This window comes from Gracilinanus agilis, chromosome 2, assembly GCF_016433145.1.
Source record: "Gracilinanus agilis isolate LMUSP501 chromosome 2, AgileGrace, whole genome shotgun sequence".
NCBI classification, from domain to species: Eukaryota; Metazoa; Chordata; class Mammalia; order Didelphimorphia; family Didelphidae; genus Gracilinanus; species Gracilinanus agilis.
The window spans coordinates 126,350,734-126,366,676 of NC_058131.1; positions in this window are offsets into that span (position 1 = coordinate 126,350,734).

A 15,943-nucleotide genomic window follows, 5' to 3' on the forward strand; every position below is an offset into this window, starting at 1 on the left:
CATTAGCTCCCTCCAGAACAGGTAGTTATTCAAGTTTTTCTCTGAGACTTTGAATAAGGGGGAACACTTTACCTTTCAAGGTACCCTATTTCACTTTTGGATCGCTTAAGTTGTTAGGACATTTTTTCTAATATCAAACTTAGAAATGTCTGTGTAATTTTCACCCATCACGCCTAATTCTGCCCCATAGGGTCAAACAAAACAAGTCAAATCTCCCTTCTATGTGACAGTGCTTCATATTCTTGAAGTCAGCTCTCTTGTTCTCTCTTCTTGACACCTCCAATATCTTATAGACAATTTCTTTCAAGAGAAACCTCTAGTTCATTTAATTGTTTATGGAGCATGAGCATTTTCTAGGTTAGAGGAGGATGGAAACTCACATGAACTCACAAACACTGGCTATTGAAGAGCCACCAGAAAGGAAAATAGCCATCTGAAATAATCAGGGAAGCCTATGTGAAAACTGACTCATATAACGTTTCAATAATGTATTTGTTGAAAAATAATAACAATACACGCAGTACATATAGTGCTTTAAGGTTTGTAAAAAGACATTATGGACATTAACTGTTAAGGTTACATGTAATTAGCTATTCACAACCACCCTATGTGGCAAATTCTGTAAGTATTGTTATTCTTTCCTCAAGTAAGAAAATTGAGACTTAGAGAGAGGAAATATTTAAGCATGATCACACAACTAGTAAAGGTCAGAGAGATAGAAGTTAGATCTCTCCTAGCTTCATGTCTAGTACTTATTTGGAATTCTCTTTGCAAAGACACTAGAGTAGTTTGCCATTTCCTTATCCCGCTCACTTTAAAGATGAGAAAACTGAGTTACACAGTTAAATGACTTGTTCAGGTCACACAGCTAGTAAAAGTCAGGCTAAATTTTAACTCAGAAAGATGTCTTCCTGACTTCAGACCTGGTACTTGAATCCACTGTGCCACCAAGCTGCCTTAAATTTAAGTACCAACTCTTAACTAAATCCTTTCCTGATATCCTAAAGTTGTTAGCTCCACCTAAAATATCTTTGTATTTATTTTGTATTAATTTCAAAATTGTTTAAAATGCTTTTGAACATTGCTTATTTATATCTTTTGACCACTTAGCTACTGGGAAAAGTCTTTTGGTCATCTATATTTCTATTAATTGTCTGTAAGTCCTCATTATCAGACCTCAGAAATATTTGAAACAAAGTTTTTCCCCCACTAGTCCTCTACTTTACTAACTATCCTATATGCATTATTTTTTTTCATCCAATACTTATTCAATTTAAAGTAATCAAAATTATCTATTTCGTGTATTATTATTGTCTCTGCCTTGTAGGTTTATGGTTTCATCTCCTGTTCAAAATTGTGAAAGGTATACAATCTACACATCTTCCATTTTTATGGTATAATCTTTGATATTCAAATCACATATTCATTTTTATTATGGAATATAGTGTAAGATATTGGTCTAGGCCTAATTCCTTCCAGACTGCTTTCCAGTTTCCAGAAATTCTTTTTAAATAGGAAATTCTTTCTTGAGTAATTTATGTTTTTATGTTTATGGAACACTGGATTATTTAGCTTATATATTCCTTACTCTTACTTGTCTTGTTTCTTTCTTAAATCTATTTTTCTATTGTTCACCTATCATCAAATGTTTTTTATGATTACTACATTATAATATGTTTTGGGGGAGCAAGTTATAATTCTATATCATACTTTTAAATTACCACTTTCATAAGATATTTTGTCCTTCAAAATGAATTATTATTTTATCTAGTCCTACAAAATATATCTTTGATAATTCTATTGATAGAGAAATAAATCTATAAATTAATTTTGGTGGTATTATAATTATATGTACATGGCAGTCATGAGTTTTGAATATTGCTGAGTTATTTAATTTTATATCTTTAGGCAGTGATTTAAAATTTGTGTCATCTCAGATACTGAGGAGGACAGAAACTCAAAGACTTCATAGATTTCTGTAATATCCCAGGGTGTGACAAACTCTCTGCAGCAAGGAAAAGAATTCCTATGTAGATTTCATGCCCTAGCCCCTGGGGCAGTTTATACACACCTACTGACAAATGTTGAATGAGAGTGCTAAGGATATGTGTTGCTCACTATTAATTTATAAGATATTTACCTTGTCAACATTTTTGTATTCTAGTCTTATGGAGAGGTGGCGTCAAGATGGCAGCCTAGAAGCAGAAGAAGCTGAATCCTCTGTGACTTTCCACACCAAAAGCAAAAATAAGCTCTTCAAAATAGATAGGAAGCCAAACTCAACAACAATACAGAGCCACAGGTCTTTCCTATTTGATTTGACCTGAAAAGTATGCAGATAAAGTAAAATTCTCAGGTATAAAGGAAAGATCCAACATCTCTCCCCCAACTACTGAGCTTAGACCTGTGTTAGGACTTGGGTGGACTATAGGATCCTAGGGTAAAGGCTACAACAGCAAGAGAATACCTTCACCATGGGAAGCTCAAGACTCTGACCGGGCACCAGGCAGGGAGATGGCTGGCAGAGAGGAACAAAGGGGAGGACTGAGAGTAACTACATTCAGCTTCTACACCTTCACCTTCACCTTCAGTCTCTGCAAGCAGCTGGGAAGATTTCATCTCAGGGCACATCAGTTCAACAGATCAGCTCAGTTGCCTAATCCAGATTACTAGCAGAACAGAGAAGAAGCCCCATAAGTGCAGAAGAGCTCAAACTCATAGGTACAGCAAATAAACAGAGGAACAAGAATATAGCCCATAAGGAGTAGGAAAGAAGGAAAAAGTGTGAGTAAACAATAGAAGAAGAAAAAAGATATTACAATTGGCAGCTTCTATTTAGGTAATGAACAAATAACAAATGGAACAGAGGAGGACCAAGAAACAGCAAGCAAAACCTCAGGAACTCCAGTGAATTGGACTCAGGCTCTGGAAGAGCTAAAAAAAAACAATTAAAAAAAACAATTAAGAGAGGTTGAAGAAAATTGGGAAATTAAATTAAAAAATTAAATTAAATTAAAAAGCAAAATAGGTCATCTGGAAACAGAGGCACATAACCTAAGACTACAAAATAGAGTTTAAAAGCCAGAATTGACCAGCTCTAAAATCAGGCACAGAAAGTAAAAGATAAAAACAATGACTTACAAAGAAAAATAGATCAAAAGGAAAAAGAGAATCAAAAAGTCAGGGATGAAATTCAGTCTTTAAAAATTAGAATTGAACAACTGAAAGCAAATGACTTCACAAGGCAACAAGAATCTAAAAAACAAAATTAAAAGAATGACAAAAAATTGAAAAAATATGAAACACCTTATTGATAAAACAACTGACCTGGAAAATGGATCTTGGAGAGATAATTTAAGAATTATTGGACTACTTGAAAATCATGACCAAAGAAAAATCCTGGACATCATTCTACAGGAAATTATCTAAGAAAACTATCCTGATATAGTAGTAAAATAGAGATTGAAAGAATCCACATATCACCTCTTGCATTAAATCCCTAAATAGCAATGCCCAGGAATGTTATATCCAAGTTTAAGAGCTTCCAGACCAAGGAAAAGATACCACAAAGTGCTAAAAAGAAACAATTCAGATATCTATTATGGAGCCACAGTCAGGATTACAGAGAATCTGGTTCCATTCACACTGAAGGACTGGAAGGCATAGAATATGGTATTCTGGAAAGCAAGGGAACTAGGTTTACAACCAAGAATCAACTACCCAGCAAAATTGATTATATTTTTGCAGGGGAAAGTATAGTCATTTAATAAAATAGTCCTTTGGATTCCATTGTAATTGTTCTACATATAGTGTATAATTTCTCTTTGGGAAGGTAGAATTGAGAGTTAATAGGGATAAAGGAAAAATGTGTAGTATCCCTCTTCTTGGTCACAATAACTAGAATTGTCTTCAGTTCTTTTTGAAACCTCCATATTAGTCTCCATTTATGAATTAGTCTTAATAATGAATAAGTTAAAAAAGCAAGAGGTGTTTTCTTGCTGGATTTTTGCTTCTATTTCAAAACTTCATGGACAAATCCCAAAATCTGACTCTACCCCACCTGCTGATTCAGGAGTAAATGTTGTCACCTGTTGGGAAGCAAACCACTAACCCTAATAGTCAGTGTTGCATAAATGAATGTGCTCAGTTAACATTCACTTTGGAAATTCCCAAATTGTGAGACTACATTACCGTCTAGAAACTGTGGTTACCAGGCAGGCTAAAGTCTCAAACCACCTCAGAAAGATTCCAGAAGCCTTTTCTGTGTCACCATTTCAAAACAAAGCTTGTAATATTTTAATCCCTTCACCACAAGTGAATGTCCATTATAGTTTGTAATGAAGCCAATGACTTGGAAAAGAATATAAGTTTTTCCCCTCTTCCATCAATTCATTGAGAGAGAGAGAGAAACTGAGAGCGATAGAGAGTCAGTCTATTGAAAATTGAAAATGGTAGCAAATGAGGTCACTATAAGGAAATATTAGGTTTGTTTCTAGCACTAAAAATAATTTCAGACAATTATATGGATACATAATTTTTAGGCCTTCCAGGTTTTTTAATTAATGATATCACCACATATTTTGGAAAGCCTTTTGAAAACAAAAATGACTTAATGTTCAGGAGAAAATCCAGAATTACATTCCTGGAAACTGCTTCTTTCTGTATCTATTAAATTCGAATAGCAGGAACAGGACCACTATAACCCTTCCTCTCTCAAGACCACTAAGTATTACTGTTTACTTTCCTTACTATGATGAGAATTATGCAAAGTCCACTGCATTACCACCTCTTATGAAACCTAATTAGTTCATTCATTGATGGTGTGGGAAATGCTGGCAAGATCTAATAAAAGGATGGCATCCAAAGAAACCAAGACTGAGATTAGACTGACAAATCTGATGGTTTCCAAAACTCAGAATAAATATCTTAGAGCAGTGATGGGCAAACTTTTTAAAGAGGGAGCCAAAGGAAAGGAAATGCTCATCTGTCAGTCTGTTTCTAAGGCAACTCTTTGGAAGTTTCATTGTATTATATCCTACTCATTGGATTCATTAGATTAGGAATAATGTCACTTGGCTGGATAGAACATTTCAGGGGGCTGCATCTGGCCCATGGACTGTAGTTTAACCATCACTGTCTTAGAGGATCTGGAGCCTAGTAGGTAACACAGCCTCTGTTCTGGTTCGGGTCTGTGAAAAAGATAATGGAGGCACCAGGGATGTTACAATGAATCTAAATAGTTGTGGGTACACACACTGGGTTGTAGGAGAGACGGGACCAAGACAGTGAGACCAGAGTCCACTGGATTAACACAGGAATGGCAGTTGGCCTCAACTGTCACCCATCACACCACTAGGCCAGAGTCTAGAAACCAACAGGCAAGGTAAAAGGTTTTAACAGGTTTAATTATATTCAACTAAAAGGTGGAATAGGGATTTCTATACTTAAAACCTAAAGGGCAAAACCACAGGACAAGGGGAGGACTTACTCTACTCTAATCTTAGTGATCTAAGCTGACAGGGCCAAAGGAGCAGTAAAGGAGTCACTGTGAAGGCCTCAAACCTGGTACCAGCTAGATTTGACCAGCACAGTAAATGGGTCTGAGGGTGGCTTCGGATTTCTCACAGTAATCCACCGATGATCTCAGGATGTCAAAAGCCAAGGTATCCAAGTAGAGAGGATGTGCTTGAGATGCCGTCCACCAGATCCCAAACTTCTCTTCTTGGTGCTTCTCTGTAGGTCTTGTCCTCTTGCTGGAAATCACCACCACTCAGGATCACAGGGAAATCAGGATGTAGGGTGTCCTTTACTCTGAGATCTCCCAGGGCTAACAACAGTTTGTGCCAACCCCTAATGGAGTCTCTCTCAGGGCACAAGCCACTTCTTCCTGCCCCTTCATTCCATCTTGGAATGCTCCAGCCTTCCTGTTAGGTTCAACCTTAATACTTAATTAATTATTAACTAATCTTCCTCACAACAGGTCCACATCACCACAAGCCTGAACTATTGCAGTAGCTCTCTGGTTGGCTCTCTGATTCAAGTCTCTTTTCTATTTCCTTCCGTTCCCCATTCATCTACCAAAGAGATCTTCCTAAAATATGTCTGATAGTTACAACCCATATGAAATAAATTCTAGTGGCTTCTTATTACTTCTATTCAGATATAAAATATGTTTGGATTTTTAAGTCCTTCTTAACCAGGCTCTTTATAGTCTTCTTATAACTTTCTCCCTGCCATACACTATCTGTTCAGTGAGTTTAGTCATCTTATTATTCACTTGAACAAGATACTCCATCTCCTGACTGTATTTTCACTATCAGCCTTCTCATGCCTGGATTCCCCTTCTATGTCACTTTTACCTCATGGCTTCCTACAAATCTCAAATAATATCCCACCTTCCACAAGACACCTTTTCTGTTCTTCCTTAATGTTAGTGACTTCCCTCGGATATTATCTCCAATCTATCCAAACTATATCTTGTTTCTCCATAGTTTTTTTGCATAATTTGTAATCTCCTTAAGGGCAGGGACTGATTCTACACTGCTTGGCATATAGTGGGCACTTAATAAATCTTTTTTACTGTTGAGCAAGAACAAAAATGCTATTTACAATATATATGAAAATATGCCATTTGGTGTGGGCTTTAAAATCATAAGTGAGAAAGAATGCCTTCTAAGGCATGCATTCTATTTCTTAATGGCTCTGTTTCTGGTTAGTCAAAATCTGCTTCCTTCATCCATTATACCCATTGCTTCTTTCCTTTAAGACCAACTAGTTTAAATCTCCTAATTCTTCCATATGACTCTCCTTCGAATACTATAAGATTATTATCATGCTCCTCTCACCTCCAGAATTATCTCCCCAAATTACACATGTTCAATTCCTTTAACTGATTTTCACATGACATGATTTTAAGGCCCCTCATCATCCTGGCCACCCTCCCCTGGAGAATCTATGTCTTATAAATAGCTTTCCTAAAATGTTATACCCAGAAATAAATGTATATTCCTAATGTGATCTGCCTAAAATGGAGAATAGAGGGATCTCCCTTGACATGTTTTTTCTTTCTTTTTTTTTTTAATTTTTTTAAACCCTTAACTTCTGTGTATTGGCTCCTAGGTGGAAGAGTGGTAAGGGTGGGCAATGGGGGTCAAGTGACTTGCCCAGGGTCACACAGCTGGGAAGTGTCTGAGGCCAGGTTTGAACCTAGGACCTCCCATCTCTTGGCCTGACTCTCAATCCACTGAGCTACCCCGCTGCCCCCAACATGTTTTTTTCTTAATGCAACCCCCAGCTGAATTGATCTTAACTTGCCGTATCAGACTGTTAATGCTGGTTTCACTTGCAGTCCATATAATTCCCAAGGTATTTTTCAGATTAATTTCTCTCTACCTTTCCCCTGTTTTGGGGGGCAGCTGGGTGGCTCAGTGGATTGAGAGTCAGGCCTAGAGATGGAAGGTCCTAGGTTCAAATTTGACCTCAGACACTTCCCAGCTATGTGACCCTGGGCAAGTCACTTGACCCCCATTGCCTAGCCCTTACCACTCTTTTGCCTTGGAACCAATACATGGTATTGATTCTAAGACAGAAGGTAAGGGTTATTTTTTAAAAAGCTAAATTAAATTTTAAAAATAAAAACCAAGTTTTGCATCCCTATTCATTCTGTCTTGTTAGAGTTAGTCCAATGTTAGCCCAACAGGATCAGACCATCAACCAAAGTGTTGGTAATCATTCCCTGCTTTGGGTCACCTGCATATTTTATTAACAGGCCCTCTTTGCTTTAATCAAAATCACTGATAAAATTAGTAAACAGTGCTAGGCCAACCACAAAAGTGCTTGGATATTTTTCTGCAATCAATGGGAAGACACTAAATATTTTCTAGTAGGTAACTGAAATGCCAAAAACTTTGTTCTAGATGATCTTTGGTTCCTTAGCTCCTGAAGATTTGCTCCCTCTCTGAAGTTCAGGAAACAGAAAAGAAGACAATAGAAATAGCTTTCTTTTTTCTTTACTGGATACTCTATGAGGGAGAAGACAGTAAAAGTTTATCTAGGCTAGCCAGGAATGTAATAATCTCTCCTTCCTGACATACCCCCATTAGTCTGAGAGAGAAATCAAGAAGGGACTTTGGAGCCTTTTGAAATATGCAGAACCATATTGTAGTAAACATACTGTAAGAATTAGAAACTCATTAGAATATACAACCTAATTTGAACTAGTTGGGGTCAACCTCCATTAGTAAAAAGACTTAATTATAGAATAACATTATATTCTTGTGAAAGTTCTTTCAAGTATGAACTACAATTGAGACAAGATTAACCAAGTGTTCTTAGGAGAATTTCTCAGGGGATATGCTTTTGATGATATATTTTAATGGTTTATAATAATCACATTTATCAAAAGTATTTATGATTCTTTTTGGCCTAACACTGTCAAAGAAACTGTGTGTATGTGTTGTGTAAGTGTATTAGAGCCTGAAATGATATTTTAAAATTATACTGTGACTTCCTTTTACTTCTAATATAAAATTAATATCATGTCTTTGGCAAGTAAGGTTCATCACAATCTGATTCCAGCTTATTTTTCTAGAATTATTTAACATTATTCACCCTTACATATTTTGTGTTCCAACCAAACATAGCTATTTGCTATTTCTCATACATGCAATCTCTGTGCCTTTGTACAGATTGTCCCTGTCCATGGAACCGTATCCATCGTCCTCTGCCTTTTGGAATTCAAACTCCCTTCTTCATGAGAATTTTCATGATTGACCCAGTTATACTCTTTGCACCACATATTTCTTGAGCTATTCCTCTTATTCATTTGTCAGTATACGTAAAGTCCTCCTTCACCCCACCCACGAGAGAAAGTAACTTCCATGATAATGAATAATGAATTGTATTTTTGATCCCAGCATTTTGCGCAGTGGCATATTATATCCATATTAAATATAAACCTCTAGAGTGAGAGGTTATGGCCTCAGAAATAGATTCAGGCTTTTGGAGATGGTGAGGGACAAGACTAGTGTAGGATTATAATTGTTTGACCATACGTTCTGGCGATTAATTTTGTTTTTCTTGATTTCTTGGGTGGTAGGAGGGAGAACATTCAGAGTTGAAATTAAAATATTCAGAGTTGAATTAAAAAAATTTAAACAGAAAAAGAATATTGACTAGAAGATAATCCCTACCACAAAAAAAATACAAAATGTTATATAAACCTTAAATAATTCTATATGGAAAAGAACATAGATATCCTAAAGTATTGTAGTAGCTCTCTTTGTGGTGGCAAAGGACTAGAAATAGAAAGGATGTCCATCAATTAGGGAATGGTTAAGCAAGTGGCATATGATTGTCACAGAATACCACTGCACACTAAGAAATGACAAGCAGATTAGTTTTAGAAAATCATGGAAAGATCTGCATAAAATTATGAAGAGTGAAATAAGCAGAACCAAGAGAATATTATATATAGCAACTGTTTGAAAAATGATTTGTATATGTCTACCTCCAAAGAAAGAACTCACAAATACAAATAAAACATAGTTTTATATACAAATATATCTTTTTTTGTCAAAAGATGCCTTCTCTAGTGGAGGGCAGGGAAGGAGGGAGTTAACTGTGTATTTTTATGTAACAAACAAATAAATTGTTAAATATTAATTTAATTTTAAAAGAATTCTATAAATGTGAGTTGTTGTAGAATTTTACTTCTGGAGTAAAATATTCACAGATGAAACCATTTTAGAAAAGAGAACAGGCCAGCATATACTGAAGGACTACATATGTCTTTCAAAATGCATGAGGGACTGACAATTTGACTTATAGATTAGATCTCAGAGGACCACAGAGGGCCAACATAGATGTCAGAAAATTGGCAGGACAAGCAAGGGATCTAGCTGTTCAGGCATGAATGGAAATAATAAAGAAGAAAATACTGAGACTATGGCTTGAAAGAAGAGATATAAGAAGATGCCATCACTCTTCCCCTTGCAAAGGTAGGAGACCCATTGCACACATTTTTTCCATATATTAATCAGTTATGCTTATTTTATTGTTTTCTACTTTAAATGGTTTGGTGGGAAGATGAGGGAGAAGTATACTAGGGGAAGTCAAAATAAAGTAAAAAAAAAGGAATTCTTAAAAAGTTATTTTAAAATGTATTGTTCAGGGCAGCTGGGTAGCTCAGTTGATTGAGAGCCAGCCCTAGAGATGGGAGGTCCTAGGTTCAAATCTGATCTCAGACACTTCCCAGCTGTGTGACCCTGAGCAAGTCACTTGACGCCCATTGCCTGGCCCTTACTACTCTTCTGCCTTAGAAGGTAAGGGTTTAAAAAAACAAAAAATAAATAAAATGTATTGTTCTTTTTGGTGTTCAGTGATACTATAGTCTCAGTGCATCAAGCAACACAGGATGCCATATTTCATTCTTTTTGAGGATCCTTACATCATTGGTGCCTACTACAATTTATCTATGACTACTACTCATTCTCTGGTAAACTTATTCTCATTCTTTCATAGATCCTCCATAGTGGATCTAGCCAAAAACAAGGGTCCTTGATCTAGATCTTAAACTGCACAAACATTTATTTACTCAGCACCTTTTACATGCAAAGCATTGTGCAAGGTGCTGGGCATATAAAAGTAAAAATGAAAAGTCCCCTGGCTTTAAGAAGCTTATAGTCTTTTCATGTTTTACAAGGCTCAAAAATACAAAACTTCTGTATCCAAATAAATAATGTTCATACTGGCAGTTATGGTTAACATAGTTTAAACAGCCCACCTGCTCTCTTTTTTTGTTGTTGCTGTTACACCATTTCTGAAGAATAAGCTTGGTAAGCATCTCAGGGCTGCTTCAGCAGAATTTTCACAAATTTGTGGACCCCAGGACATGAAAATTGAGAGTACTCTAGAGACAATGAAGATGCTAATAATAATTAAAATATTATATACAAGTGATAGCCATAAATTTAGAAATGGAGGAGATCTTAAAATTCATCTGGTCCAATCTAAACTTTTACAGTCAAGGAAAGCAAAAACCCTAAAAGAATTGTAGCTATCCCAAGATTGCATAATAATTAAGTATGAAATAGGGCTCTCTAGAACTCAGATTGAAATCTTGGACTCTTTCCATATACCATGCTATTTCAACTTTTTCATGACAAGATTAAAATAGGTGTATAAAAGATAGTCCATGATATGTTTGCTATGTACTTTAAGATAATAGAGAACACAAACTATTAAGCATGAAAGAGATTTATGAATAATTGGATGTCTAGCTGGTGACTAGAAACAACAAAATGTGTCTAAATGTTACTATTTTCTTCATAAAGTAAGTGAATACATGTCAAACAATATTTTTCCCCAAAAAATCTTTTTTCACGTAATTTGTTTTACTTCCTCTAATTAAGTGACTATTTTTTCTTTTTTAAAAAAATGTATTACATTATAGCATCATAGGTTTAGAGCTGTAAGGGCTCTTAGAAACCATTTAGTCCAATATTTATACAAATAAAGAAACTGAGACAGAGATTAAGTGATCTGATCAGGGACATGAAACTAATAATTGTCAGAGGTAGGATTTGAACCCATATCTTCTTGACTCCAAATCCAGTATCTTCTTCAGTATGACCATAAATGACAGCAATTGATCTCCATGCCATCAAACTTAGAAATGATTATTTCAAGCTTTCCTACTTCTTCCCCTGAGTGAAGATTCTTTCCTTTGCTAAACCACAACATCACAACTGAGAGATTTTTTTCCATGCAGAATTTTACCCCACCTCTGCCACACAGCATAGCTCAAGTCACCAAACAGCAAACCTCTCTTACTGAAAGGAATTCACCACTAATGTTGTTTAAAAAGGGAAAAAAGCCAGAAAGCTGGTTCCTTGAAAGTACTAATGAGAGTCTTTAAACATATATTAATTACACATGGTAATGAATTAAAAGTTAGACAATTCTGTTATTTAAAATATCACTATAATTCAATCCTTTATGAAGGGGCTGCTTTCTCTGTCTTTCTGCTTCAGGCTAAATATTGCTCAGATTCCAACAAGGCCAGGCATTTTCTCACCAATTATCCCAAAGCCCCAAAGAATGATACTTACATCAAAGCTGTGCCTAACGAAAAAGGACACCTGATCACTAAATACACAGGCATCTCTCAATTCCCTCCTCCTTCTCCCTTTTAAAAAAAACACAACTATTTTCATTTCAGTCTCAACATAACAAAGGACTAATTGATGGGGGCTTTTTTTTCCATCCTTCAAAAATAAATTGAGTCAGCCACACATGCTCATCTAGAGGAATTAATTAGCGAACAGGAAATCTCTGGAGCCATCCTTAAATTGAGATTGAACAAAGCCCATGGTCCAGATGGCTTTTCATCTGAATTCTTTAAAAAACCTTTAGCACTCTGCTAATTCCTCTACTGCACTGAAAACTTACCTAAATTAATATGAGTGAGCTAAATCTCCAGGTGTTCAGTTCCCCCAAGGCTTGCACTGCTCTATCAGAAAAGCCCAACAGGTAGACAGACATTGTTATAAATTCAATTGTTAACATGCATCTCCTCCCCCATCACTAGCCCCAAATGCTCATTCTAAACCTCTCCAACATTTCTGGCAACCAGGCTCGAGAGTTATTCCGTTAATTGGTTCAGCTGATCATGTAGGATTTTTCAGAGCACAATAGCTGTGTCAACACACACAAAATGAAATTCAGAACCGAGGCCATTATCCAGATTATTCAAGCAAAAAAAGGAAAGAAAACATTGTTGCCTCACTTAATCTCGATAGTCCAGGGGAAAATGGTTGGAAGGTAGAGATGGCTGCTGGGGAGGGGAAGGGAAAATACAGTATTGATATAGCCAGATAATGGTCCCTATTCTCCAATTCCCCTTACATGTGTAGACAGAGGAAAGGTTTGGACTCAACTTAAAAGAGCCTCAAATGGGCTGAAGTGTCACCAGATTCAGTTTCATTAACACTTCTGCCTAGGAAGACAATTGAGAGTAAAGACTGTTTTTACATTTTTTTATTATCCCATCACTTAACATAGTTCCCGACACATAGTAAATGCTTAATTAGTGAATATCAAGCAAGTAATTCCATAAGACAAAATTAGACAATTTTGATTACTTAAAGGTAAGAAGATTTTGTATGGGAAAATTTCAAATAGGAAAAAAAGAGAAGCAGTAAATGGGAATTGGATCTGTAATTTTGTTTGTTTGAGGGACTCATATGAAATATCATCCAAATCAATACTAACAACAAATGCTAATACAAATAAGGTTTCGCCTAACAGAAAATTGGAAAATATGATAAAATATTTATAATAATCAATATAGGGAAAATTGTGAACTTGGAAATAAGGAAGGAAATAAATGAACTTTATCAAGTACTTACTATATTCCAGCACTGTATCCTATCATTTAACATAATCCCTGACACATAATAAATATTTAATGAGCAGATTTTAAGCGAAGTATTGAAGACATACCATCTGACAAACTTGATCATTTTTATTACAGGAATTTGAAAAGCTTTTGTGTGAAAATATTAGTATAAAATAAATAATTAGTATAAAACAATGAAAAGAAAAATTTTAAAGGAAATTAGTATAAAAAGGAAAACAGTAAATTGGGAACACATTTGTGTAAAATACTTCTGACAAGAGTCTAATGCACATATGTAGATAAGATGGGAGTTTTAATTATAACCCTAAAGTTGTGCTAAGTACTAGAAATTTTAAAAAAATGTAAAATAAAAGACAAACTGTGACCTCAAGGAGCTTACATTCTAATGGGGTAAGACAACACACAAGAGGGATGTGAAAATGGAAGGTAGAGAGAGTGCACATACCCAACACAGAGTAATGATCATGAAATCTGGAAGCCAAGAACAAGACTGGAAAGGGAAAATATAATGAAGGCTAGTCTGGCCTCCTCCATAAAATGGAAGTCAGTGGAGTAAGAGAAGGATTTTATAGATAGCTATTCCAGACTAAAGAGATCAAAAGGTTGGTTACATTTTCTAGGGAAAGAAGGTACCAGAAATTGAAAGAAATTTTATGTCAGACAGTGGCAGTGGTATGGTTTTGAAGTCTAGAAGCTGGTAATGGGACTGGGAGAAAAAAGGAAAAGAATCTCACCAAGACATCCTTGAAATTGAATTGGTTCCAATTACTGGAAAGTAATTTGGAATTATGCTTAGAAAACTACTATATGTCCATACTTATTTATTCACATATTCCTCTGCTAAGCATATATCCCAAGGTATATATTGAGAAATACAGATGATATAGAAGCAAAAGGTATCAGTAAAAAGTGTTTTTCCTAAGAAGAATACATGAAGGAGGGGAAGGAATTGAGGATGTGGAGGAGAAAAATGCTGTTTATCCATTACAAATTTATAACAAGTTGAAATGCTACAATACCATTAATATGTATATTCATACATGCATATATATGTATATGTATATATATGTAGAACCAAATATAACATATAAGCATTTTCTCTTTATGGTGAATTTTTAGCCACCTTGGAATTAGACTCCTCAGGGACCTAGTAGAAAAGACTAATTTCTCTTTTACATGAAAGCTCTTCAAATACTTAAAGATAGTTACCATGTTCCTCTTGAATCTTATCTTATTTAGGCTAAATATCCCTTCTTCCTTTAACAAATATATATATACCATATATTCTCCAAACACCCTCCCTCAACTCAGTTCCTCTTATTTGGAAAAATTCTAGTTTGTTGATGTCTTTCCTAAGATGTGATGATCAGAACTTAATATAATACATTTCATTTGGTTCAACCAGGCCTGAATACAATAGATTCATCATCATCCTTTTTCTGGACACAATTATCTTATAAACAGTATTGTATATCATATATCCCTTATTAATTTCATATCTTAACAATATTTTATTTTCTCAATTACATGTATTAAGTTTTCTGAAATTATAACATCCAAATTATTTCCCTCCTTTCCTTCTCTCTTTATTTCCTGAGATGGTAAACAATTTGGTCTGGGTATATATGTTTGATCTTGCAAACATATGTTCATATTGTAAGAAAATGTTGTGAGAGAATACTCATATAAAACCAAAATCCAAACTAAAAGCACATACAAATAAAGAGAAAAATACTATATTTTGAACTGTATTCAGGCTCCATCAGTTCTTTCTGAGGACATGAATAGTATTCTTTGATATGCATCCTTCAGAATTGTCTTGGATCATTATATTGCTCAGAAGAGATAAGTTTTTCACAATTGTTACCATACATTATTGTTACTGTGTACAATATTCTGCTCATTCCTTTCTGTATCAGTTCATGTAGGTCTTTCCAGGTTGTTGTTGGTGGTGGTGGTGGTGGTGTTTTTCTGAAATCATTCTGTTCATTATTTCATAAAGCTCAATAGTACTCCATGACAATTACAAACCATAATTTGTTCAGGAATTCCCCAATTGACAGACATTCTCTGAATTTTCAGTTCTTTGTAAAAAGGGCTGTTATAAATGTTTTGTATTAATAGGTCTTTTCCTTTTTTTTATCTCTTTGGGATACAGACCTAGTAGCGGATCAATGGGTATTCACATTTTTGTAGTCCTTTAGGCGTAGTTTCAGTTTGCCCTAAGTCAATTCACAACACTCTCATCAATGCATTAGTGTCCCTATTTTGATACATTCTCCTCAAAATTTATTATTTTCCTTTACTGACATGTTATCCAATCTGATAAATGTTAGGTGATATCTTAGTTGTTTTAATTTGCATTTCTCTAATCAATAGTGATTTAGAGCATTTTTAATATGGTTATAGACAGCTTTGATTTTTTTTGTCTCAAAACTGCTTTTTATATTCTTTGACCTAATTTAGTATTCAGTTAATATATGAAACAGGAAGCTAATAATATACAATATGTAATAAAAAAAC